This window comes from Xenopus laevis, chromosome 9_10L (assembly GCF_017654675.1).
Source record: "Xenopus laevis strain J_2021 chromosome 9_10L, Xenopus_laevis_v10.1, whole genome shotgun sequence".
Classification (NCBI taxonomy): domain Eukaryota; kingdom Metazoa; phylum Chordata; class Amphibia; order Anura; family Pipidae; genus Xenopus; species Xenopus laevis.
This window is the reverse complement of record NC_054387.1, coordinates 122,523,128-122,539,576: the sequence shown is the minus strand read 5'-3', so window position 1 is coordinate 122,539,576 and position 16,449 is coordinate 122,523,128. Positions and strand designations below refer to the sequence as shown.

Sequence of the window (16,449 nt, the reverse complement as noted above, 5' to 3'; positions counted from 1 at the left end):
ACGTGTCTCCAATCATTAGGCTGTTTTTTAATAATAAAAAAAGGAGCTTTGAACTGATTTCAGCAACACATTGCTCACCCACGTGCCACGTTCATCAGCATTCTAAAGGGAACGTTACAAGCGGAAAAGATGAAAAAGTGCCCTGATTTTTTCTTTGCAGCTCTCTTAGATCTCCCTCTACTACTTTCCATTGTAAGGTTTAACCCCTGCTATATATCTCTATGTGTTTATTCAAGGAATTAAATACCCGCAGTTGTGAAATACATGGAAATTTGAGCCCCATGCAGTGCTACATGCGACTCTCGATCTTTCTTAGCTGGGCCCAAAATAGTGGAGCTAACAGGTCTCCAAGATCAACTATAACTCTTATTTTCAGAAGAAATCTTGTGTGCCAGTGGCTCTGTAAGAAGAAACCTAGGCATAGAAGGAAGATCACTTAGCACACTGGATAGTTACAATATACATTGAAACCTCAGTTTTGCATACCCTGATTTTAAGTTTTCCTTCATTTTACACCATTTTTTTTTTGCAGTCCCCTTAAAAAACGTAAAATGGGGTTTCTGCTGTCTCTCACACAGATTTCATTCACTGTTATCAAATAAGCAGTGGCAGCGTCCTACTGCCCCCCCCAGCATCAACCCCCTGGCCCTCCAGCAGTAAAATCCTTCCCCCAGTGATGTGCGGGTCCCAACCCTCACCTGTCCTCCCTCAGCCCACACACGCCCGCATCCGACTTCCGGGGTCCTTTTATAGACCAACGCCGCCCCCGCCATTGACCTCACAAAAGCGGTGGGGCCATAAAGCCGGCATTTGAAGGTGGCGGGCGGGGAGAGCAGGAAAAGAGCTCAACCCGCCCCCCGCGAAGAGGAGTGTGAGGTTGGCCCGAACATCACTACCCCTCCCATGTGCTCACGTACTTTTTACAGTGTGTCAGCGTGACCAGGGTCATGGAGGGAGGTAAGGAGAGGGAGTGCAGGGATCGGGTCTGGGCCGGCGGGGCCCAAAAGAGCCAGGGTCCACCGGGTCTGACTTATGCCAGTGGCTCTATATTATTTCACGGATAATTCTACAAATGATATAAAACAAACTCATTCTGTCCCTTCTTAGAACTGCTTATTTGAACTGACATCTAGAGACAAGCTAAACTTACTAACTACAAGCCCTATTTCACTGGGTCCCTTTTCCAGACTCCCACTACGATGTCCCTGCCTTTTTTTTTTACGGAGGCCTCTTGTCTAACACAGTCCTTTTCTGGAAAAAAATACCGGCCTTCCTATATATTTATCTTTTTTTCCCTATTAATAACATTGGGATCAACCATCACTTTTACCGGCCAGGCCGGTAAAATACCAGCCAGGTGGCAACCCTAGTCTGGGCTGAGACCAGGGTCGGACAGCGCTGGCGAGACACTGGGAAAAAAACAGGTTGGCCTCATCAACCCAGACCTGCTCAGTGCTGGTAACCCTGGGCAATGCACCTTTACATGCCCCCCTGGCCCGATTGTGGCCGCAACAAGTTAAAAATAAGGTACACGGGGGGCAGGGCCGGAGGGGGGTGGTTTGCAGATTCAATGGGGGCCAAAGGGTGGTGTTTGGGCCCCTGAAGCTCCACTGACAGTGGGCCCAGGACCCCCAATCCGATGCTGACTGAAATTCAAAATAGGCCCTGCCATTTCAGGTACACATAGGGTTGCCACCTCTTCTGGAAAAAAATACTGGCAATGGCATTCCTATATTTTTTTTTCTTTTTCCCTATTAATAGCATTGACATCAAACATCATTTTTTACCAGCCATGCCGGTAAAATACCGGGTGGGTAGCAACCCTAGGTACACAGAGGCTCTAGCAGCTCACCAAATAGTGACAGTCTATAGCATCTTACATCAGCCCCTCTGGCATTTACCAGAACCCACATATTGCCAGTCTGGGCCTGCTCTCCAGCAACTCCACCTCCTTCATGCACTGATTGGTGGCTCCTCCTTGTGTGAAGGATTACCCATAACATCCCTGGGCCACATCCCTCACACAGAGAGCATAGGTTACTAAGTAGTGAAAGTCAGGCCTGGACAGGGATCAAAAACAAGCGCTGGGATTCAGTACAGGCCCAGACTTGTGACTGAGTGTCTTACACTTTTTGCTGAAGGTTAAGTCCCCCACACACGTGTAATTGCACCAAATCAGCAACTAGCTTTGTGTAAGAAAATGAAAGCAAAGATGTGATTGGTTGCCGTGGGTCACTGGCGCAGGTCTGTCTATTTGGATAGTATTTTGAGTTTCAGGGCCTAATGTACGTGTAGGAGACAGGGAGCCTGGACAGGCCCTAAAATCTGTATATCAAGAGAATTTCAGTAGGGGCCATAAAGCAGGATCATATTCCTACAGGCTCTGAAGTAGAAATCTACAGCCTCCCTAAAGTTCTAGAACTCCAAATCTCAGCAGCCACCATCAGTTTAGGAACTAAGCATTATGGTATAACAGATATAAGAAGGGCAGTCATATTTTTTCCTTTTCCAGTCACATGTGCACCTGTTGTGCCCCTCATTAGCTGAGGTTTCCCACCACCGCCTTCACTCCTGCCTCCTCCGATGCCTGACTGCTCCCCCATCCTCCAACTGCTCCCTCCCAGTGATTTGTGCCAGGGAATATCATCAGTATCATTACATGATCTATGTTTGAAGCCGCACAGAAGGTGCTTCTGCGGAACCAGGCGCTGAATACAAATGAGCCAAAGGAATGGGAAGTGTGAGCCCCTTAATGCTGTAGAGACTGCTAATATCACATGGCTTGGGATTGTGCTGCCGGCAGTTCTGCTCCATGGTTGGCTAGTTGAAAAACAGCACCATTTTGGTAAAGGACCAAGGGTCCTTTATTCTGTATTGTTTTGGTCCTTCTTAAATGCTTTTTCCCACCACAATTTGTTTTATTTCATCCTCACCTGTAAGAAAATAAGGAATTATCAAAGGAATTGTTCAGTATAAAAATAAAAACTGGGTAAATAGACAGGCTGTGCAAAATAAACAATGTTTCTAATATAGTTAATTAGCCAAAGATGTAATATATAAAGGCTGGAGTGACTGGATGTGTAAAATAATAGCCAGAACACTACTTCCTGCTTTTCAGCTCTCTTGCTTTCCACTGATTGGTTACCAGGCAGTAACCAATCAGAGACTTGAGGGGAGGCCACATGGGTCATATCTGTTGCTTTTGAATCTGAGCTGAATGCTGAGGATCAATTGCAAACTCACTGAACAGTTATGTCCCATGTGGCCCCCCTTACAGTCACTGATAGGGTTGCCACCAGGCCGGTATTTTACCGGCCTAGCCGGTAAAACACCTGCCAAGGCCAGGGCCGGTATTACAAATTTACTGGCAATGTAGCTGCCAGTAAATTTGTAATACCCTTAAAAAGACCCTCTTGGGCCGCCCCCTATCCCCTGTAAAACGTAGCTTTTGGCCTCTGTCTTCACAGGTCCGCGCCACAGCCCGCCCCTTTTTATGTCATAGCCCCGGCCCTTTTCGACGTCACACCCGCCCCTTTTTCTTCCCGCCCCCCACCAGCCAGTAACTAAATTACAAAAAGGTGGCAACCCTAGTCACTGACTAACTCAGAGTTAGAGAGCTGAAAAGCAGGAAGTAGTGTTCTGTTATGTTAGACATCCAGTCACTCCAGCCTTTATACATTACATTTTTGGCTAACTATATTAGAAACATTTTTTATTTTATCTATTTGACTCGTTTTTATTTTTACACTAAACTGTTCCTTTAAAGGGTTTGTTCATCTTAAAATGAACTTTTAGGGTGATGCAGAGAGTGATATTCGAGACAAACTGCAATTGGGTTTCATGTTTTATTATTTGTGGTTCCAAATTATATAGCTTTAATTCAGCGGTTTCAGTTTGCAATTTCAGCAATCTGGTTGCTAGGGTCCAAATGATCCTATAGCATTTAAATGAGAGACTGGAATAGGAAAGGGCCCGAAAAGAAAGATAATTAAAACTAGCAATAACAACACATTTGTAGCCTTACAGAGTGTTTGATTTTGAGATGGGGTCAGTGACCCCCATTTGAAAACTGGAAAGATTTAGAAAAGGCCAGATGAAAAGTTGCTTAGAATTAGCCATTCAATAACACACTAAAAGTTAATTTAAAGGTGAACACCCGAGACAGGATTGGACCAGCCTATAAATTAGAGTCCTGCGCGGAACCAATTTCTAAGACCCGGACCCAACTCAACATATTTACCCACGATGATCCGCTACCCGACCTGGACCCGCAACTGCCTTATCCGCAACCTGACCCGCAATTCGCTGACCACCATCAAACAGTAAGTGATGTTGCTGCAATCTGACGTCATCAAAAGTGGGCGGGAACAGAAAAACGTTTTGTAAAATTTTAACAGGACTGAAATATAGACAATATAACATAAAATAAGAAATTTAGATGAGACTTACCACTTGACCCGCAACCCGCATCTATACCCGCACCTGGAATTCCTACCCTCATTCTGTAGGGTACCCGTTTTTTTGCGGGTAACCCATGGGTACCTGACCCGCTGCAAGACTCTACTACAGTGTACATTCTCCGTTTGGGCCTCAGTCTTTGCTGGCCCCAGTCATGGACAATAAACACTTTCTTACAAGCACCATAGGTTTACATGACACCTACTTTATTTCACTGTCTTTATCTAATTGTCGCGTGAATGGGCTGCAATGTCAGGTTCTCAGATCCTAGGAGGCCCAGTCTATCCATGGACCCAGAGGGAGATTCCATTGCTATTAAAGTCCTGCAACTAATTAAAGGTGGCCATACATGGATAGATCCGCTCGTTTGGCAATGTCGCCAAACGAGCGGATCTCCCTCCGATATGCCCACCTTAAGGTGGGCAATATCGGGCAGATCCGATAGTGGGCCCTAGGGCCCAACGATCGGATCCAAGCATTCGCAAAGGGCGGTCGGATCGCGGGACCGCATCAACGAACAGATGCACCCGCGATCCAACGGGATTTTTAATCCCATCCGATCGAGATCTGGCCGACTTTCGGCCAGATCTCGATCGGGGAAGCCCGTCGGGGGCCCCCATACACGGGCCAATAAGCTGCCGACTTGGTCTGTCGGCAGCTTTTATCGGACCGTGTATGGCCACCTTAACTCTCCCCCTTGCTGACAATGGGAACAACAGGGAAAGGACAGTCAAGGACAGATTAACGTCTAGAAAGTTCCCCAATTCTTTCCCTGATCCTCTCCAGGTCAAATCCTGACCCCCCTGGAAACCATAGGTGATAGTCCGGATTGTCCTTATTGTAATCAGCGACTGAGGAGAGTTTAGGGGATTAATTTAAAATGGATGATATGAATTACCAGACCTAGGGCATGTTACCTTTATTGCAATTCCCATTACCTAACATTTGCCTTTTGCTAGTGTGAGCATTTTTGTTATCAGCAATGGTGGAGAGGGAGAAAGGGGTAATATTTCCACCTCACTTTCAAAGACGGTAACATTTCTATGAATGCCATTGCCCTACTTATAAAATGTACCTTACATCCATGAGTATAACAATAGGAATAACAGGTCTGGGGCTTCTAGGAGGCCCATAACCATCTTCTAGGGTGGCCCTTAATCTATTTCGCAGTGGGGCCCAATGATGGACTCTAGGAGCCTTTGTATCAGGAGAATATTTCGCAGACAACGGCCCCCACACTTAAATGGCAGCAATTTCATTCTAGAAGGAGCGAGGAGGGAAATGAGCCTTTGAAAGGCAAGGAAAGAGAAATCAATTAATATGTGAACACTATGGAAAACACAGATCCCTGAATGCAGGCGCGAGAGCCGCTCACAGCCGGGATCCGCCAGCAATCCTTTTACAATCACCGTATGGGGCTCCTCACAAAAGGGGGCTGAAAATTAGCTATTGTTAAGTCACAAAACGAGCCCTACGTGGAATAGCCAATCGAGCGTCAGAGGATGCAGAGGGGTTAATTAACCTCTGGGGGGCGTAATTCCTTGCATTTTGTCCCACTCTAGATGCTGCTCTGCATACAAAGCACAGCCCTGCAATACTATACTATATATATATATATATGCAACTTTTTGGCTCCTAAACTCAGGAGGAGAAGACAGCTCGAGTTTATGAGCCAAAACGTCGCAATAAATCACCAAATTCTTTTGCACCAAAGGTCCTGTGTGTGCGGTTCCATTTTTTGCTTATTTATATGTAGATATAACCAGCACATATGATGAAAAAGAGATAAAGTTTGTAATTCCAACGTTTCAGTCTTTCTTGAGACCTTTGTCAGTGTGCACCCAGGCTTTTTCTCCAGTAAGTGAGTGCAGCTATTTTTTCTTTTTATCTATAAAAATAAATAAATATAATATAGTAGTTCCCCAAGATTGCCAAACACTCCAGGACTTCATAATGCAGTTAAAGAAAATTTGTCAACGTTTCGGTCCCATTCTGGACCTTTTTCAAGACATTACTTGAGACATATCTTGAGAAAGGCCCAGAACGGGACCGAAACTTTGACAATAAATTTTCTTTTCTAAACTGCTTTACGAAGCCCTGGAGTGCATCAATCTTGGGGAACTACTATCTATAATGAAATAATGGTCATGAAACTCCGAGATAACTCCCTAACGACAATTAAAACAGAACAAAGGCCACTATCCTGATTCACCATGGCCGCTTCACGCCAAAACACCACCCACAATCTACCCAAAACCTACCCTAATCCCCTAATCGCAACTGACGAATTGTGTTTTTCCATGTCAGGGTCGCTGACTGCAGTACTCCCTGTACCCCCCTGATGGCGGCCCTGAATCTGTATAAAACTCCTCTGTGACTTATATTTGACAGCAAAGGGCATATTATCCTTTATAGACTTTCTCCAGCACCATTAATTCCTTGCACCTCTGCTGGCTGACATTTGCTGCTTTCATGGAAGAGAAGACCTCAGGCTGCATCCAGTTCTGGGTTTAGTTCTACAGACTACAGGGGTTATGTGCGCAGGGAATCTGTAACTACCACACAGCAGGGACATGAGTTCATACCATGATTTCTTGATGGCTGAATATAGAATATTTTGTATAACCTTTTCACCAGTGGTGCTCCATGCTCTGGGCTGTGCCCTTATCCCTCCATATCTTATCTCCCAAAAGATATGTAAACTTCTTTAGCATCTAGTGTCCCAAAGATTCTCCTATACCTCCTGGGCCCCCGGCAGCTGCATGTTCTGTTCAATGGAGGGCTGAGACCCCTTTACTAGACAAGGCCTAATGATTAGAGAGTTCAGTTTCCCCAATATATCATCAACGTACCCACACATGAATACTGGGCTCTAAGCATAATGAATAGCAATCAATTGGCTTTAAGAGAAAAGAGGGTTGCTTTATATAATACTTCTAGAAAGCATAGAAGTCTAGAAAGCATTTTGTCTATCCAAGACCCATGACTGCATTGTGCTACATCTGCTCCGAAGTTGCGTCAATGCGTAGTGTAAGTTCATTAAAAGAATTAGGGAACATGATATTATAGCCCATTGTCCTACAGAGCCTTCTACTCTAAAAATATCCCACAGTGGAAAATAGTCTTTCTATATCACATAGTATTGCTGCCTTGCAGCTCTAGGTTTGAATCCAGCCAGAGCACAATATGCAAGGCGCTTGTATTTCCATCCGTGATTCCTCCAGGTACTCCAGTCTCCTCCCACACTCCCAAAACATGCAGGCAAGTTAATTGGTTCCTGATATAACTGACCCTAGTGTGTGTGTGAATGTGACATCAGATACAGCAGGGTGCAAGTGAATCACGGAGGTGCAGAGTTACTGCCGAATTTAGCCCTGGGCCATGTATATAATTGGCCCCGTTATCTCCAAAGCCAGAATGCTTTCTATACTTCACTAGGCAGTAACACGGTCACAAGGCATCTGCTATACACGTGTTTCAATACAGCAAGCCCCCCTGATTGGTGTCTGCCTCAACCTTGCCATCTCATTGGCTCAAATCAGCATATATAACAAACAAATCTACTAGTAAAAGAACATTTAATGCGGCCATCCTGATTGGCTGATCCAATCTTATAACCTGATTTTTTTAAAATATTGCATACACATTTCCTTCTCTGGCAATCTGTATGGAAGCAGAATGCATGTACATTTACATGCCGTACACAAACACTGTTCATACCCGCATTGGCAGGAAAAAGACAGATAATTTACATAATAACACGGTGGGTCCATTGCAATTCTCCTTTGTGCCTCCAGCAGGACCTAGCAATGGATTCTATCTCTGGTCCTGCCATAGAACCCTCTCCGGTGACAATACTAGAGATTTTTGCTGCTCATTCCCTCTGCCCGCTTGTCTATCCTCTTAAGTAAACAGGGACAATTCATTCGCACGCACTTTCATCCTCTATATACAAAGGAAAGATTCAATCAGACAGCACAATTTCTTTTCCCCTGTATCTCCAATCTATAAGCTCCATTTATCCCCAAGGAAATAAGCAGCTGCTCAGCGTCGAGCCAGCACAAACAATATATCGGAGGATTGGAAATACAGAGAGCAAGGGAAGCTGCCTAATGCATTATCCTGGGGCCCCTTCCCAGCAGCCAACACCAACATCAATCAGTATTAGAACTGTGACTGTTGTGCATTGCTAGTGGGGATACTGCAGCCATGCCAGCTAAAGCACCGGCACATGCCTATAAGAGCAGGGGTCCCAAATTGTAGGTCTGGTTTCCCTGGGGGCATTAAAGCAGAGGGACACAGTTTCTTTGTTCTCCCAGGTACCCCTGAAAGCCCAGCCTGATGGACAGTTGGGGTGAGATCTTCCAGAGGTATTTGGAAGCAAGCCAAAGATGATATACTTAATGCTCTCCCCCCACATCTGCTCCTAATAGGCAGGTATCTAGGACATCAAAATCTCTTCCCATTGTACAAAGGAATCCTACCCACCTACTCCCCATTTACTATCTCCTAACATACAGGAAGCAAACACCTGTCCTCATTGTACAAAGGCACTCTATTCACACAGCCTCCACCCACATACATACCTCCCAACATTTTGGAAGTAAAAAGAGGGACAAAAATTTTTTTCACACGTAGCACAGCTAATTTTTGACCACACCCCTTTCTGTGGCCACACCCCCCAATTACCATGTTCATTTTAAAAAATGTGGCAGGTTATGAAAGTTTGAAAATAATTCTCCTTATCTAAACTGTTTCTTTGTGTCTCAAAATTGTTATAAAGTATCTTATCTGCACCTGTTAGCTGTGCTCTCCAAAAGCCAATTAAGTTAGAAACTTGGTTTCTTTTTCTGGCTGTTCAGTGCAGAGAAAATAGGGACTTTCCAGTACAAATGACTCCAGGTTGAGCTGTCAAAAGAGGGACTGTCCCTCCGAAAAAGGGACAGTTTTGAGGTATGCACATACATCTAATATACAGATATCCACATAGCCTCCACCCACATACACCTAATATACAGATATCCACATAGCCTCCACCCACATCCACCTAATATACAGATATCCACATAGCCTCCACCCACTTATACCTAATATACAGATATCCACATAGCCTCCACCCACATACACCTTATATACAGATATCCACATAGCCTCCACCCACATACACCTAATATACAGATATCCACATAGCCTCCACCCACATACACCTAATATACAGATATCCACATAGCCTCCACCCACATCCACCTAATATACAGATATCCACATAGCCTCCACCCACTTATACCTAATTTACAGATGTCCACATAGCCTCCACCCACATACACCTAATTTACAGATGTCCACATAGCCTCCACCCACATACACCTAATTTACAGATGTCCACATAGCCTCCACCCACATACACCTAATTTACAGATGTCCACATAGCCTCCACCCACATACACCTAATTTACAGATGTCCACATAGCCTCCACCCACATACACCTAATATACAGATATCCACATAGCCTCCACCCACATACACCTAATATACAGATATCCACATAGCCTCCACCCACATACACCTAATATACAGATATCCACATAGCCTCCACCCACATACACCTAATATACAGATATCCACATAGCCTCCACCCACTTATACTAATATACAGATATCCACATAGCCTCCACCCACATACACCTAATATAAAAATATCCACAGGGCCAGTACTAGGGGTCGGCAACAGGCACAACAGGCAGGAGGACCAAGTGATAGGTGGTGGAGAATGCAGACTGAGTGTAGGGTGGGCAGAAGGGGAACAAGAGAACTGTACAGACCAGTTGGTGGGGATGGAGTATAGTGAGTGATCAAGCAGAAGGGGGAGGAAGAGGACAGGCAGGACGGCTGGCCAGGTAGTATTGCTTTTGGCACCAATACTGCTTGTCCTGATCTGGGAATCATCAAGATGTGAGTTTTCATCATTGTACAAAGGTATCCAGACAACATACAGTCCACCTTCTATGTCTTAATAGCCAGGTATTAAGGGTCCATTTACTTTATCCTAATAGACAAGAATCCATTAATCTATCATCCTTGAACAAAGGTAGCCTTATACACATATGGTCCAACCACTCTATCCCAAGAAAATGAAACCATGAAGTCCTCATCTGTCCTCCCTGAACAAAAGCATCCTATTCACATATGGTCTACCTACTCTATCCTAATATACAAGTATCCAGAAAACCAACTTTGCTGCTTCTGATATTGTATCCACCTACTCTGTCCTCACTGTACAAATTCATCCTATACTACTCTACACCCACCATCTCCTTATGCAATTTCTAATATCCCACCAGTATACAATACAACTAGCAGTACCTGCTCACCCCTTTACAACTGCCCACATCCCTCATTATTATTAAGCAATGAAATTTGTACTGCTTCAACTGCAGTCATACAGAAGGCATCCATAGTAGGTACCAATTAGCAATTCACCATGGGCCACATCCAAAAATTGCATGGAGGAAGGGGGTAGTCATACCCCATGAAACTTTTCTTTAAAGACATGAAATATTTAAAAGGCCTTTCCAGGTGTTGTTGACATTTGACTTCTAACGAATCTCAGGGAATGCTGGGAGTTATAGTCCAGCAAAAGCTTAAGAGGTGAAGGCTGAATTCCATAGACCCCTAAAGAAAGGCCCTTTTCATCATTGTATTTGACGTACATCAACCTACCTCTCCTCCATGGCACTGGCCTCTCTTCCAAAGCGCGGGGACTAAATCTTGCCCTTGATTTGCTATTCCCTGAGCGGCGGCCTTCTCTCCGGGCACAGGAAATGTTAACAGGCTTTGTCACAAGATTTCAGTCTCAGACAGACTAAGAATTGCCTCTCCCTGGGGTCCTTTTATATCCTTTGGAAACAGATGGTCCCTTTAAGATTTAGATAAAAGCAACATAATCTTAAACTGGAGAGGAGAGTGCAAAAAGGCCGCAGGACGAGGAGATTGCTCGCATTTCACTGGAATCCTGACGTTAATCGCTCAGTCTGGAGAAACACTGGACTCCTGCCAGAAAGAGAGTGTGATACTGAGAAGAGAGGGACACTCACACCCACTGCCTCCACTCCAGGGACACTGGCACCAATCTACAGCCTCTGCCCCCAACAAGACAGGGACATCAGCACTAAACTATAGTCTCTGCCTACATGCCAAGGACATTGCCACTAATCATTCCCTACTATACCTGATATCCCACACTCCCTTCCCAGAGACTATTATCCCAATATTACTATAGGCACCATCTCTCTCTCTACTATACCTGCTATCCCACAGTCACACTCCCTTCCCAGAGACTATTATCCACTGTTACTATAGACACCATCTCTCCCTACTATACCTGCTATCCCACAGTCACACTCCCTTCCCAGAGACTATTATCCCACTGTTATTATAGGCACCATCTCTCCCTACTATACCTGCTATCCCACAGTCACACTCCCTTCCCAGAGACTATTATCCACTGTTACTATAGACACCATCTCTCCCTACTATACCTGCTATCCCACAGTCACACTCCCTTCCCAGAGACTATTATCCCCACTGTTACTATAGACACATCTCTCCCTACTATACCTGCTATCCCACAGTCACACTCCCTTCCCAGAGACTATTATCCACTGTTACTATAGACACCATCTCTCCCTACTATACCTGCTATCCCACAGTCACACTCCCTTCCCAGAGACTATTATCCACTGTTACTATAGACACCATCTCTCCCTACTATACCTGCTATCCCACAGTCCACACTCCCTTCCCAGAGACTATTATCCCACTGTTACTATAGGCACCATCTCTCCCTACTATACCTGCTATCCCACAGTCACACTCCCTTCCAGAGACTATTATCCCACTGTTACTATAGACACCATCTCTCCCTACTATACCTGCTATCCCACAGTCACACTCCCTTCCCAGAGACTATTATCCCACTGTTACTATAGACACCATCTCTCCCTACTATACCTGCTATCCCACAGTCACACTCCCTTCCCAGAGACTATTATCCACTGTTACTATAGACACCATCTCTCCTACTATACCTGCTATCCCACAGTCACACTCCCTTCCCAGAGACTATTATCCCCACTGTTACTATAGACACATCTCTCCCTACTATACCTGCTATCCCACAGTCACACTCCCTTCCCAGAACTATTATCCACTGTTACTATAGACACCATCTCTCCCTACTATACCTGCTATCCACAGTCACACTCCCTTCCCAGAGACTATTATCCACTGTTACTATAGACACCATCTCTCCCTACTATACCTGCTATCCCACAGTCACACTCCCTTCCCAGAGACTATTATCCACTGTTACTATAGACACCATCTCTCCCTACTATACCTGCTATCCCACAGTCACACTCCCTTCCCAGAGACTATTATCCCACTGTTACTATAGACACCATCTCTCCCTACTATACCTGCTATCCCACAGTCACACTCCCTTCCCAGAGACTATTATCCCACTGTTGCCATGGTTCGTTCCCTCTTATTGTTCATTTCTTTTCAACATATGAATGTCAAACTGGTATTTTAGCGGCCGCATACTGCCCACTCTCTTTTACTTTTGTGGACCCCAGACCCTTCTCATACAATTCAATGTGACCCCAACCTACTGTTCTGTGTCCGATTTTAGTTTTAGAGATAATTTTTATTCAAGTATAATTTATGGCATTTGTTTCTTTTGTCGTTATGTGTCAATTTGGTTAAAACGAACAAAAAAAGGATCAATATAAAATTCAACAGTTTATCCAGCTCCCCCCTCTTTTAGATAACTGTGGCCCTGACCGGCTCCATGTCATCCACATTGGACATGCCCGCTGTACCACCTTAAGAAGCAGTCACAGTTTAATCCTCTTCTCTACACCCCAAACAAGCAGGAGTCGATAATCCCATGAGTCATTGCATCTTCTCCTGCAATATTTCCATATCTCTCTCTCCCCGTGCTGTATACGTGGCATTAACTCAGATTAAGGGGATCATACATACATGCACACACAGGCTCTGTGGCTTATTCAGTGAGAGGCGTCACATGCTGGAATGAGGGAAGAGAGAGGGGGAATGAGAAATCGGCCCCTTCGGGCCCAGGAGGCAGTAAATCATTCCCGCCGGACCCATGTCTGCTGGAAACGTGAGGTTTTCTGTTACATATGATTAGGTTTCATTGGATCCACATTAAAGTGATATACAGATGGGCTGGGGCTGCACAGAGCGGTTCTTCTGATGGATTATTTTTTGGGCAAATTAATTTTCCTTTCAGTGCTTTCTTTATATCCTTTATATTCCATGGCGTTTCTGAGCATGGACGATGGCCAAGCAGCAAGGCAGGGAGTGCATTTTTCTCCTAGAGGTCACTGGGTGGAAGCAATGTTGGACTCGCCTGTTCTTCTAAAATAAGGCAGCTGTTAGATTTCTGGGAGGCTGCAATGCAGAGATATGCGCTTGTGTGCGACACCCACACCAATCTGTGTATATGAGGGGGTAGCGTCGTCTTTATGGGGTACAAGCAGGGGAGATTCTTACTAAGGGCCTCATCAGCAAAGCAGCTGTATAAGATTATAAGAACGTCTTTCTTTATGGCAAGTGGCTGGGACTGTGGCATAATGTATATAGTTAGGCAAGGTGGTGTCACAAGATGGGGAATTCATTATTTACTACATGGCAGCACAGAAACCAGTGCAATTAGCATCAGAATTTAATAATCAGCAAACCTGTAGCATCAGCTTATATTACAGGGGAAGCTCATTTTCTGCTGGATAATTAGTGACGAGCCCTAAGCTTAGCTTCTCAACAGCCAATCAGAGCCCACTGAGCATGTGAGTGTCACAGACACTTTCCAAGATGGTGACCCCCTGTGACAAGTTTGAAGTCCTGGATCATTGCTGCTATTGACAAGCTGAAACTTTCGGTTGGTGCAATAAGTTCACCATTTACTATTTACCAGTAGGTCTTTCCAGCTGACACGAGGTCACCCATTATGATTAGAAAAAAAGAGGTTCCGCCTAAATATTGGGAAGGGGTTTGTTACAGTGAGAGTTGTGAAGATGTGGAATTCTCTCCCTGAATCAGTTGTACAGGCTGATCCATTAGATAGCTTTAAGAAGGAGTTGGATAGCTTTTAAGCAAGTGAGGGAATACAGGGTTATGGGTCATAGTCCAAGTTGATCCAGGGACTAGTCCGATTGCCATTTTGGAGTCAGGAAGGAATTTTTCCCCCTCTGAGGCAAATTGGAGAGGCTTCAGATGGGTTTTTTGCCTTCCTCTGGCAACTGGCAGATAGGTAGTTAATAAAAAAAAAAAAAAAAAAAGGTTGAACTCGATGGACATGTGTCTTTTTTCAACCTTACTTACTATGTTACTATATAAAATATGGCATTTTTAGCCATATTAATTTTTAGTTCTCCTTCAGGCATATATTTATACCCCATTGAGGAGGTGGTCCCCCTGACAGCACATCAGTGTCTGACTAACACCAAGTCCATACAGATCCTTGCACCGAACAGACAAACGCACGCAAGACTCTCAGCATAAGGGTACTTGTACCAAAAATATTCCATGTCTGTATAGCAGGTAATTAGACATGTTCAGTTGTCTTTAATGAATCACTTATGGTTGTTTTACAGGATACCATAATAATTTGCTTTTATCCACATAAATCATCAGGCTGCATGATGGGGACCACTGAATCTTTTTTGGGTCGAAATACCGGTATGGGACCTGTTATCCAGAATGCTCAGGAACTGGGGTTTTCCATAATTTGGATCTCCATACTTTAAATCTACTAGAAAATTATTTAAACATTTAATAAACCAAATAGGCTAGTTTTGCCTACAAAAAAAGAGTAATTATATCTTAGTTGGGATCAAGTATTTCAAGGGTTTCTGGATAACAGATCCCATACCGGTCTCCAACACCACACTGATAGCTGAATTTCAAATGTGAGAATTGTCTTGCAAACCAGGCGCTGACACCCCCTTCTTTCCTCTTGTCTAGTGGGTGTGTGCAGTGCCACAAGGTGCTATACAGCCCTTTATTAATATTTCCATAACTATTAGTTACGCCTCACAGCATGCCCTGCACTTTATAAAACCCAGCATGGAGGCAGAGTCACAGGAGGGCAACAGACGAGGAGAGTGAGACACAAATTGGAAGAGGGATGTGGTGCCAATAGGGATGCGATTCCTCTGTTCAGGCTCAGATTCAGCAGCAGATAATGCCCGAATCTATACAAAGTGCTCTGTGGGTATAGACTGACATATGTCCAACTGCACATTAACTACATAGTCTCCCAGCCCCAAACAGCTCTGCAGGGTCACATTCCCACAGACACACAGAGAAAGGCTTCCCCCTCTTTACATCCCCCCTTTGCAGCCCTCCAGACTCTGCTCACAATTTGGATAAGGGCCACAGAGTATTTCTTTTTCAAGTATTGCTAATGCGATTTCTTGTTTCAGTCCCTCCCTGAGATACCGCGCACATAACGAGAGAGACGGGGACTTGGGAAGGAGAGTTTAGGGCTACTCTGCCAATTAACTGCTCTGCATGGCGCTAACAAATAATGTGCCATCAATTAATGATGAACAATGTCCCATAAACACTATTCCAAATGTATCCGCAATCTCTTAACCAAAGTTTCAAATGGCACTTCTAATAAAAGATCACCTTAAAATAAAAAACTTAATGGAGAAGGAAAGGCTAAAATTAAGTAACTTTTATCAGAAAGGTCTATATAAATACACCAGTAAACCCTCAAAGTAATGCTGCTCTGAGTCCTCTGTCAAAAGCAACACCACATTTCTTTCCTTCTATTGTGTACTCATGGGCTTCTGTATCAGACTTCCTGTTTTCATCTTAAACCTCCAGGGCTAGGGCTTGAGCATGCTCAGTTTGCTCCTCTACCCATCCCTCCTCCCCTCCCTGCTGTAATCTGAGCC

The 16,449-nt window shown here is 44.5% G+C and overlaps 1 protein-coding gene across 3 annotated transcripts in view; it reads right to left on the bottom strand.

Moving 5' to 3' along the window:
* Positions 1-16,449, bottom strand: part of rai1.L (retinoic acid induced 1 L homeolog) — a 114,993-nt gene that overhangs the window by 17,972 nt on the left and 80,572 nt on the right. The window contains exon 1 of one of the 3 annotated variants that reach the window (XM_018236627.2): positions 11,180-11,489. The exons of the other annotated variants lie outside the window; for them this stretch is intronic. The gene's annotated coding sequence lies outside the window, so the exon portion shown is untranslated. Of the gene's footprint in view, positions 1-11,179; positions 11,490-16,449 lie in introns of those variants that run through there. 3 annotated transcript variants of the gene reach the window in all.